Consider the following 12,559-nt stretch of genomic DNA (forward strand, 5'->3'; position numbering starts at 1 on the left):
TAGAAATGTCTAGATTTACTGAGCCACTTTTTCTAGAGATTAACTTCTGGCAAAATACATTAATTGGGCAGCATAAAAAGGCAGAGTTGAAGTCGGGTTGTGTCTTGTAGTGGACTCAAACTGAATAGCTGGGACTGCTGTATGACCACTGGAAGTATGTAGTTGTTGGCTAACCTATTAGCCATATGTACTTTAAGATCACAGTATCTGAAGGCTGCTTCTGACTTTTGGAACATTTCTTCTGTCTATTTATGCCATTTATTAGAACACCTCAATTCTTTTTGGTCTTGTTTTCAAAAGCTGTTGGAAACTGCCTTTTGAGATTACTGTCCATGTTGACACAATTACATCATGTAATTTCTGGAGTCTGTCAGCTACACAATAACGCTGTGACTTTCCCATTCGACCACATCCCGGTGATGTGGTTTAATTCAGATTCAATGACTGTGAAGGCCATTGAAGTTCACTGAACTCACTGTCATTTTTAAGGAACCAAGTCTGACACAACTTTTACTTTGTTTACATGGTACATCATCATTCTGGCAGTAGCTATTAAGAGATTAATTAGACCTATTATTGGATGCTCATGCTGTGGGATTCAAATTGTGATTTTTTTTTTTTGGACAACCAAGATCCCATAGTGTGCCAAGAAAACATTCCCCACTACATTACACCATCCCCTGACGCTTGCACTTTTGACTCAAGACTGGTTGGCTCCTTTGATTCTTGCTGTTGACACTGAAGTCTGACCCGACCATCTGCACCCTCAGCAGAAACTGAGATTCATTAGATCAGGTTATGCTTTTCCAGACTTCAACTGTCTGGTTTTGGTGAGCTTGTGCCCCCTGCACACGATGTATGTGTTTTAAAAAAACACTTATCTGAGTTGCCTTTCTGTAACTTTAACCAGTCTCCTCCATTCTCGTTTGACTCTTCTCATCACCAAGTTGTTTGACAGAAGTTATTGCCCACTTGCTCTCTGGGTCTTGTCTTGGTTGCACTAGTTGGCAACCACTTTTTTTATTTTGTTCTTCTGCCATGGTCAGATGAAGTGCTGCTGCTGCATCAGTTGAATCAGGCTGACATAATGAAAAAAATGTGATGTGTTGTCAGCATTGTAGACTGAGTATTAATTAAGGCAGTGAAAATAATACCGTAATAAACAAACCTGAACAAAACAGGTCACAGGGAAGCAATTATAAAAGATAATGATGAATGAATGACACATTGGTGTCATTGCTTTCTTTATGATGTGAAAACAAAACATTGCAAAAAGGTTGCTGAAACATTAGAGTTATAGATTCTCATTCTTCTAATAATTGAGCTAACAACTGTAAGATTTTTTTAAGGTATGACTGTACATACATTGACTGTACAAGTTTTTCAAAACGGAATTTTGTATGTTTTCATCCGATACTTGAATTTTTTTTCTGCCAGGCCTTGAAGTTATTCAATTAATTTATTTTACCCAACATAATGTCATAGTAATTAATCGGCCTCATTTTTTTTCCAGCTTAATTTGACTAATTGCACTTCTGCAGAATTTGTGTGTTAACAAACAACATATGGGCATGCAATTTATCAACAAAATCTGCTGTGGGTATTAAAGTTCAAGTAATAACAACATGAGGATAATTAATGATGCCAATATTGTGTAATGAGTTGCAAAATTTCAAAGAAATTGATTAAAAACTGCTAGCATCTTTTACACAGCATGCAGACACGCAAATGCAATGACACATGTCCTGTCAGGAAAATCTAATTAATGAATGGCATAGTAATACATGGATTTTGCCAGTGCAGCGTGTGCAGATTGTGTGCATTGCTATGAGCTACCAACAAATACACACCTTTATAGATCTGAGGCAAATAAAAATGAAACCATGAGGTGGAATTGATTTGCTGCCATTTGCGTCAACTGTATATCTGTAGAAGACCTAACATGTTTGCACCCAATCATTCTGGAAGAGATACTTAAACAGAAAGTAGGAGTTCATAAACTTGCAGCATATAACGCAAACACATTTGTTGGTTCATTTATTCCATCTGTTAGGAGGATTTGTGAATTGGTAATCACGTTTGCACCAGTTTTCTTTCCAAGATCTTTAAATGTTTTTGAGATTCTTTGGCTTGAAATTTCTTGAGAATATTTGAAGACAGATGCAACAAAAAAGAAAATAAACAGTGCATGAATATTTACATAACTGCATTCATTACATAAAGATGAACTTGTTGAATACAGAATGTTTCACATTTCCTGTCACTCCATCTCAAGCTCATCTTTGATTTCTTAGCTGTATCCTGGTGTTAATGCTAATGGCTTGCTGTACGAGTGGGGACAGTAAAGGTGATGGTTAGCTTGAGTGGACTTCTGTCCTGCATAAAACCTTATCTCCAGATGGACCAAAGGAAGATTTAGTGAAGAGCGAAGGGGTCTTTTAAATGAGTGAGTGCTGGAAATGTGGAGACACATCTCCACACCCAGCCATTTGGACTGGAATTGCAGAGAGGTGAGCACCGAGGTCCTGTCCATTTGGAAGACTGACAGCACAATCAGAGACGCCTTATTCACATCTGGTTGTCTCCTTAATCAAAAGAAGTACTATTGTTAAATGTTATACCACTGTCCATCAATGCACCAGTACATTTCAGTTAATAATTTGGCTAACCTTCAAGGAAAGTTCTTTCGATGAACACAGCTTGCAGTTGATCAGATTTATTTTTGGTTTGTATGTATTCTAAGACTACACTTTGCAGTTCTTCAAGCAGGGACAGTTATCAAATTTGCAGAGTACATATAAATATATTTTTCCATAACAGACAGCTTTATAGCATGAATATTTTTGTCAGCGTTTTTTTCTTAAACAGTTACTGAAATATTTGCAGTGAAATTTGGTTAGCATAGCTTCCAAACCAGTATTTTTTTGTAAAACAATAAAACAAACTTCTACTCTAATCTCGTACAAAATTCACATTTACAAAGTACAGTTAAATATGACCAATAGAATAATCTTGTAGATCCATTTCATTTCTGATTACATCGAACAGTCTTCTTCTCTGTCTTTGCTGGGACCTTCCTTTGTGTTGTTGCATGTTAGTGCCTCAAAATGTCAATCAGTGAAATGGTAAGAAACCTGTGTGTGTTGTGATGGTTGCTTACTTGGCCATTTGCATATGTGTCTTTGTGCACAATGCAAACTAGTGCCCAGTTTACACCGTAGTCCTTCCTCGGGTCCAAAACCCCATAGCAGACCTTTAAATTTTAGCCAATCAGGATCAGTTTTATTGCAAATTAGGTTTTCATATGTAAGGAATTTGGTGTTAATTGGTGTGTTACAGTAAATGCTAACAAGCAGAGAATTTTTAAAGAAGGATGGACAGATTTTTTTAAAAGCAAGTGTTGCAAGTTAATAGTCAGTGTTACAAGACAAATAAGATTTAAGTGCAACAACAGCAAATGGACCAAATCCAATGATTATACATGGTAAAAAGTAATATAGAAAAATTCCAATGTGCAGATTACTCCCCTGACAATGTGCAAATTTGCACAGTATGTGGTGTAAACAAGATAACTAGCATTAGTGGCAAAAGAGCAATTGGAAAAAGTAACAAGCTTAGAAGCCTAGCACTTAGTGCTAGCCTTCCACTTAAACATACCGGCAAGGTGTAAAAGCTTGCACAGCCATCTTTTTTACAGTATCTGTTTTGGAACCTACTTTATAATTATAGCAAAGAACAGGTAAGTTCAGAACCTATGAATATTTGTTGAGACAGACATGCTCTCTTACAGCTATAGACCATACATGTAGTTTCTGTTAGAGCTTGTTTTTCCTCCTCTTCGGTTTTGCAGAATTACTGAGAAACACTTTTGAGAACGACAAAGTAATTTTCAAGGCTTATAATGGCTTATGTGCTTATTTTCTCCTTATTTGACCTCCAGCATATTTCCAATAATGCTCCGACTGTCATTATCTGGGCTGGATGCAGAGTTTCGAATGTTGTGAAATGTACTGTTGAATTTGCTTCTGTGGCATTTAGCACCGGAAACCACATCCCAGCTCTGGTCAGTTAATGGCCACGGTTGGACTCATCCGTCTAGTTCATTCTAATGATCTTCTCCCTCAGCTACAGTGCACTTGTTTCCACCGGATTTCATTAATCTGTGTAACTACTCTGACCTCTGACCTCTGGACAAGGCTGAGGTCTTGAACACCTGTCTGTTTCCCTGCTGACTAACCAGAACAGTAGCACTTAAAGACCTCTCCTGGATGCCTTTCCCTGTTAGCTGAGGTTGTCGTTCAATCATTGCAGTTAACTGAAAGACTTCAGTGTCTGTGCAGCTTGATACCAAACGAAACATAAATTCTTAACACAAAATTGATTTGTAGAATCAATCATCACCAATCAATACTCTGCAGTCCTTGGGCTTAGGTGTTGATTTCAACCCCTGCCCTCTCACTCCTCTTCTCTCCTCCTGCCACCTCTGTGACTTAATGCACTGATATTATGATGTAGGAAAAGGCACAGAAAAGATTGCCTTCAACTGATGCTGACATCTCTGTACAGTGAGGTGAGGTTCAGACAGGGACAAACACGCCACACACAGGCTCACGATGAGAGTCCGCTTGCAGCCAGCCATGACCAGGTGACAAGCAATTTATCTCCAAAACATTCATATTCAGCCTTGCATCATCACTGCAGTCCATGTGATAAATGCACTGTGGTCAGCCTGGTGTCTGGCAGTTTTGTACTGTGAAAGGGATTTATGGAGCATGTCATAGTTGTTTGCATAGAGTAAAGTATATATTTTTATTTCTGTAAGATTTTTAATAATGTGAAAATAAACACAGAAAAACAAAAGCCCAGTGCAAAGCCCACTTCAACAGTTTGTAGATGAGTTTCAACTGACTTTCTGCAACCTTCGAGTTGGACTCATAAAAGCTGGCGAACTGTCACCCCTGTCAGCACAGCTTGAGAGGTGGACGAGACATGTCATCCCGACAAAATTTAAAATGTGTTTTGAGGCCCACTAGTTGAGTGCCTGCCACTCTTTCTCATCCCCAGGCAGATTTAATGCCCAACACTGCTCCCGAGAGCAATCGGCCCACCCCAGCACATCAAGGGGTGTATTTCTAGCTCTCTCTCTGTATCTGTGCCTCTGTCCATGTGAAGGGACCCAGGTGGGGTTATTGTAGAGCTGAACCTTGAATCCCCTCCAGAATGCCTCTATAGGTCAGTAGTTTGACCTCTCTGCTTCCTGTTGAAGGCATCTGAATAGGAATTATATGTTTGGAGTGTGTTGGTCGCTGTTGTCGTTGAACCAACACTACATTATGATAAGCAGTGTGTTCCTCTGCTGTAGTAATGTAACTGCAAGTACCCAATAGAAGTCCATTAACGTTTGTGTATTACCTAAATATTTGAAATCCATCATTGCATTTTAGAAACACTTACATAATAGACCACTTATAGCAAATGGATGTACAAGTAAATTTAGATAAAAATGCTTTGCTTTTCGAAGGAGCTCTCCAAGAATCTGAGCAGCAAAAATATATTCAGCTACTCAGTGCTTAATGAACACACACTGTATCTGAACAGTTCTCTCATTCCCTTGGTGGTGGAGTAAGTTATCAAACTTGATTTAATTAGGAGAGACCTATCACTTTAAAAGCACTTGCTCACCTAATGTGCCCTGCACTCTTCATCCCACTCTTTAGATTCCTCATCCTCTCTACCCAAACAACTGATTAATGAACAGATTAATTGATCAAAAGTTGGGCAAAAAATAAGCAGTGATTTGCAAGGATTCCCTTTATTTTTTACTTTCTCTTCACATTGTAGACCAAAATGATGGCTTAATCAATCAAAACACAATAATCCAAACATTAAATTGGTTAGATTTAGGTTAAAATGCGACTTTTTCAAAACGCGTTTGAAGTTGCTCCTCCATTGTCTAAGTTGCCACAGTAATAAGTCCTGCTCTATTTCATGCCTGAAAAGGAGCAACAGTAGATTAGATAAATAAATGACAAAGATTTAGTGTTTTGAAATGTAATCTGGCAAAAAATAAATTTCTCTCATAACAAAGCTAAGAATGCAATTTAGTTGTATGGGAACACAGTATTTGTGGAGACAGGGCTTGAAATATTCACTATTTACAGACCTCTGTATTTGCAGCTCATCACTGAAGCTCAAAGCTGAATTCCTTAACTTTACAGACATCCCCTCCAGTAGCAACATTTAAACTGCAGCAAAGACCATGACATTATTGAGACAGTTGTGTGGAAATCAGGTGTTTTATTTAAATCAGCCAATGCAGACCTTTGTAAATGTGCTAGCTAAGGAAGTGCGCTACCGTTCGTTGGGCTTGTGCAGTTCATTTAGATGCATAGGAAAACAAGCATGGTTTCAAATGCATCACTGCCAGTGCAGTTGCTCTGAGTATTGACAATTGGCAGAATTGTCAATCAGAACAAGTATGACCTGACAGTTAATCAGCCTTTTGAGTGGCAGATATGGATACACGATATCAACAATTTACTGGCATTTATCAGTCATGCATAAACATTTTCTCTCAAATAGATGCTTTAAAGTGGACACATTTTCAATATACCCCCTGTGTGTGTGAATAACTGTATAGCAGTTGGCTTCATTTTGTTCTCCATATGACAAGTGATCCTATTTTCTGGAAGAGACCAAAAGAGTCCAGGGGAAAAAGAATATCATTATGGAAACACCTGACTTCATTCTGAGTGCACTTCTCTCCTGCTGTTTCTGCGTAGTCATATTTTGAACTGGATATAGGGGGGTACATTTCATATCGACTGGCTGATTATACTCATTCAATTTGCAGTGATCAAACGGAAGGATGAGCTGTAGGCTCTGTGACTGTATGGCTGCTGGGCTGGCAGCTCCAATAAAGCTTGCAGGGGCTCAGGTCTACTTGGAAGTGTCTGGAAGATGATGTGATTGTTGCTGATGATATGAAGTAATGGATGTGTATAGCTTTCAATCTGCCAGCAGTCTCTGCTACTCCTCAGCCTGTAGCGGAGGAGCTCATTTTGTAAACACGTCCAGAAAGTTATTCTGAGAGACCAGGTGCCTTACTTCATCCATCTGACTAAATGGCACTCCCACAAAAGCTTTGGGTGTGTGTTTTTATAATGAGCACTTCTTTTGCTGATCCCAGACCACCTTTTGGCATTTCTGGTACACTTATTTTGCATTTGATAATAAATAACCCCAGTGGAGTTACTTTATATTCTTAGAGCAAACAAGCCTCTGGACTGTATACAGCCGATGATCGATTAGCCAGCAGTCTAATAGTTTGCAAATGTACAGTATTCAAATGAATGAGAGTGTGCAACAGCCTGAAGCAAAACTGAGGTAATGATTTATGTCTAGTCGCACATCGACTTCAGTACAGCCCATTTCTCACCTTTCCATAACATTACCTATTATGGATCCTTTCTACTTGATGCACCAGTATATGATAGGTAGTATCAGGAGAAGTACTGTATTGTGTACCTGTATGCAGTAAAGAACTGAAATTCTGAACATCAGTAATAAAACTTTTAAATGACAAAGGTTAAAGGCTGTAATGTTATATCTGAGTAGGGTTAGAACCATTTATGTATGTGTTCATAGTTATGGATATGTGAAATGCTGACAATTAAAATGACTTTTCACTTGTAAAATATCAGCCCTGGCAAACACAGAAAAAGCCATAATTAGACTTGGAATGTAATATAAATGCTAACCTTTACTTGAATTCAATGACAACTTAAAGTTTTAATTAGGGTCAAATACAGGTTCAGTATGATGCTCGTTGAGATGCTAATATTATCAGTCTTCATATTTTTTCCTGGATACCACCGGCTTAAATGACAAATGTCAGCAACAAATTTCATCAGCTTTATACAACAGAAAAAATGAATTTAATCTGCTGCATCTGCATCACTGTCTTTGTTAGTTTGTGAAATTCAAACGTTACAGCACCTCAGCAGACGAGGAGAATGAGGAGTCAACACTGTAATGTAGGAACTATCAGATGTCTATATTTTGATAATCTCACACATAAGTTTGCCATATGTAGTTTGTCATTGCAGACATGAAAGGAAACCTATTCGGGGGCAATGTGGTAGCTGAGTGTTTAGGGTGAATACCACATGGGTGCAAAGGCAGTCAGCGGTTCACTTCCAAGTTGTATGGATCCTTATTGCCTGTCATTGCCTTGCTCTTTTTCTGCATTATTCCTGGCTGACTGCACTATGGAAAAATATCAAAAAAATTAAAATACAAGGCCATTTGGAAAATTTGAACCAGTTATTGGTGAAGCTACAGTGATTATCATTAATTTATTTGTTACACTCATTGCCACAACTGTTATCTGTGATAGCTTTTTGATGACAATAATGCGTTGTTAAAATGTGATTTAGGGTGTCTGTATGCCATTTTAATAGTATCATTAAACCATCACCTTGCAGGACTTTGTGGTGAACAAGTGAATAATTACAAACCAGCTCCATTCTGCTAATGTGAATTGTCACAAATACTGTTGTTCTCAAAGCAGCTGAGAGTGTCATTGAGGTTTTTGGAAAATGAAATGGAATGAGAAGGGGAGAAAGTTGAGAACAGGAATATGTTATTTAATTGAGTGTATGATACAGAGTGTACAGTGCTGTCTGTCTGAAGAGGTGGTCACCTTCAACACTATCCACATCTGTCCATGTCCTGTTCCCCTCTGTCTCACTAATGGAGACCAGAGAAGCAACAAATAGATTATTCTCATTACAATTTCATAACACACTTGAATTGTTCCACAGTCTGTGCGGTGTGATTGTCAACATTGTTCATGCTGTAATGGCTTATAGTACAGTACGAATGATTTCAGCTAATGCCTGCATCACATGTCTGCTCTACTTTTCACATTTCCAATAGGTCTAATGTTGTCTGCCTTGTTTCCTTTGTATTTCATCCTGTTGATGTGATCCCCCTGAGAGCATATTATTTTGATATAAATTGCTCCATTGTTTACTAACACAGCTGATGAATATGCATGCTTTTTGCTATAATGTGTTTGATCACTTTAAAGGATAGATTAAGAGCATGCATTTATAACATTGCTAATGTCAACTGTGATTACCTTTTATGGTAAACACTATTTTTACCAACCCATTTGTTAGCATTACAATCCATGTGTATAATTACTCCTTTTAACCCCAACCAGTCTCTGTGAGTTTTTGCTCCTGTTGCATTTTTATTCACTGTTGACTGCTTTTTCATTGCAATATAAAGTCCTACACCGCCACAGATACTCAATAATGTCTTTTATTCAGTACAACATAGTTAGAATGCCACGGATCATTAAAAAAGAAAGAACTAAAAGTTACATTTCTTACATACATGTATGCCATTTGAAATTCATTCAACCAGTTAACTATATGACATTGTTATTAAATGTTTCAGCTGCCATTTGCAGTTTTGGAAAATACAACCTATCTACAGTAATCCCAAAGCCAGTACAAGAGAGAAGGCGTAAACATAATTGGATGCAAACAAACACCAAAACTCACGCCGATAAGGAGAACACATGCATTTTGAGAAATATTCCTCCTGGAAGATAAAATTTGGTGTCAGAGTTTACATGTATTTGCTGCTTCCAGTAACTCTGAAGGTAAATCCAAGGTTCATATTTTATCGTACAGTAGAAAGGGATTTATGAAGTTATAGTCATCTGTTGTCATTTGCTTTAATAAGTCCTGACATGCAGTTTAAAAACTAAGACTTGATAGAATTTTTGAAAGGTACATACTTTATCTAGTTGTGGTCATTATAGTCCTAAAAATCTAATGTGTTCAAAATAATCAAACTGGATCTGGAATCAGACAATTAGAATCTCTCTTACAGTTTATACAACCATCTGTTATTTCACCCATTTTGATGAAAACTCAGATGAGATTATGGTTGACAGCTTGTAAATGCACATTAAGTTCAGATTGTTTTGTTAAACCAACACTGTAACATTTTATCTTTTCTCAGGCTGTAAGAAAACATCTTTGTAATGTGTTTCCACCTCATATTAATAACAGGTTTTATGTGACATTTCTGTCCATTATTCAAAAATGCAATCCCATTTATAATGTTTCCATCTTTGCCAGTGGGCTGTTGGTGGGGGGAAACTTGTTAGGTGTGACGGAGGACAAAGGATTGATGAGTACAGAAACCAAAGAAACCCTCCGCCATGGCAGCAGCTTTAGTTGGTCTCAGAGACGTAGCAAAGCTTCAGGCTGGAGCCATGCTGCCACCAGAATACTGTATAAGCATGATGCTGTTGCTTTTTTTAGCGCCTGCTTTCCAGTTTGCAATGCTCTATTAGACAAAATGTCCATCTGCCAATATATTCAAAATGCACTGTGTAGGTTATTAACATGCCCTTGGCGAAAAGGGTTTGGCTCTGTGGGGCAAGCATCTCCATAAATCGCAGCAGAGGCAGTTTTATTACAGGTTGTAAATAGAAGTCCCTGCCATATTTTATGACAGCCATCACTAACTCATTCTGATTCTTATTACCTCTCTGTTCTTTGACTTGCGGGACCATTCACAGACGCATTCTGTGCACAAGTTTATGTGGTATAAAGGATTGATTGTAAAGGAATTTATTCCTGATGTAATTGCGCCTTCAGCTTGCGCCACACTTTTGACTTCAATTGCTGTTTTCATGTACATTACAACAAGGCCGGTCTGTTTCTGAATGGTTATATATAAAATTTACATATGGATGCATGTACCAGGAATTTGATTGAAGAGCTCTTTAGTACAGAATGCTAAAGAGGCGCGGAACACAATGCATTTTTGATTAGTTTACAAATTATACATCCACATTGAGGTTGAAAGGAAAGGTAATTTTTCGAATTTTCAGTGATTCAACAGGAAATTGCACAGCATTTTAATGTATAGAAATAGTTGCACATGCAATTTTGTAATTAAGAATTGGCATGACCTTTAATAAAAATCAAACTGCAGTGTAATATAATGCATTTCTTAATGGACATTGTGCCCTTGCTTCTATGGCAGACTGAGCAGACAGACCAGGCCAGCCCATATGTACACTGCAAACATATTTACTAATCATTTTTTGCAAGCACTCCCCTTTGCTAGTCTGGCCTGTTTACTTATTTGAATTGGCTGACAGAGCTATAATCAGCTTATGATCTTTAACATTTGGTTGCCAGGAGAAATACTGGGAGTGCTGCTCTATTCAAGTATGTTGTTTTGTTGACTGTAATCTACAAATGTTAGTGAAAATTTAAGCAAAAATGCAAACAAGGAAACTGTAGTGGATGTCCTAGCTTTGATTTACTTGCTATGTTAGTGCTTTAAAATTTGGTTAAAGGACAGCATTCGACTTTTCACCAACGCAAGGTTCCCCTCCGATTGTTTGTTTGTTGTTTCTCTGATTCTGGTGAATTATAATTAGAATGTTAATCATTACCTGGAGGTAAGCAATGCAGGGGAATAATTTCAGTGCTGCACAACAGTCATTTCAAGAGAGGAAAAACAACCAAATCTACTCCATTATAGACTTTCAAACTACACCCCTGTTCTGTGCTGGGACACACATGGGCGGAGTGAATGGGGATGGATGGTTGGATTAGGAATGCCGGGAGCGAGTAGATTATCCAGTATCTGGGCAGGCAGATGCACAGAGGAGAAAATGACTACACAAAGAGCCAGATCTCCATCAGGGGATCAATTCATGGTGCTCGGTCTGTCACTTCCTGTGAAAAAGCAAATTTCATGGTGTGTTTTCAAGAGGCCGGCATCGGAAAAACATCAAGAAGACAGTTTTTCTCTCCCTGTCTCACTCTCTGCCTCACTCATCCCCTTTTCCTTTTTGTTTTCTATCCTTCTGCTCCACACCCACCTACCACACTTTTCGGGGCTCTGTAGTAAGATGTGCAATCAAACGTGCACACATGCACAGTTACACTTAAGACACACGACCACATGCGTGCTGTAACCTATATTTGCTGAGTATGTTGAATGCCTGTGTGTAAATTTTTTAAGAGGTTTAGCCAGTGAGAGCTGGAATGAGCATTGCTGTTGGCTGAGTTTCGCAGCCCGGGGCCCCTTGTCTTGCTCCCCCATTTCGCCCAGTAGAGCTTCATCCTTATCGCTGTCCTGCACCCCATCACTGCTGAAGCTGGGCTCTTCTCCTGCATGACCACATTTATCCAGGGGGCTCTTGTCTGGGGGTGATAAGCTGTCAGACTTACCAGTATGGATGTAGGGGTTCCCACATCCCCTCTTTCACTCCACTCTACTCCTCTTTGGTGACAGTACCCCACTCAACAATACTTTTTTTTTGAGCATCTGTCTTGACCATCACACGTTTCCTTCCTCTTCTTGTTCGTGAGGCAAAACAACTTCAGATGTTTAGTGTAATGAGCTCATTGGGTTCGTAGATGGAGACACTGAATACTAATTCCAGGCACACTTCACCAGATTTATGTCTGTGTGAACTAATTTTACACAAGCGGCGGCAGACATCTCAGTC

This window comes from Acanthochromis polyacanthus, chromosome 13, assembly GCF_021347895.1.
Source record: "Acanthochromis polyacanthus isolate Apoly-LR-REF ecotype Palm Island chromosome 13, KAUST_Apoly_ChrSc, whole genome shotgun sequence".
In the NCBI taxonomy this organism is placed as follows: domain Eukaryota; kingdom Metazoa; phylum Chordata; class Actinopteri; family Pomacentridae; genus Acanthochromis; species Acanthochromis polyacanthus.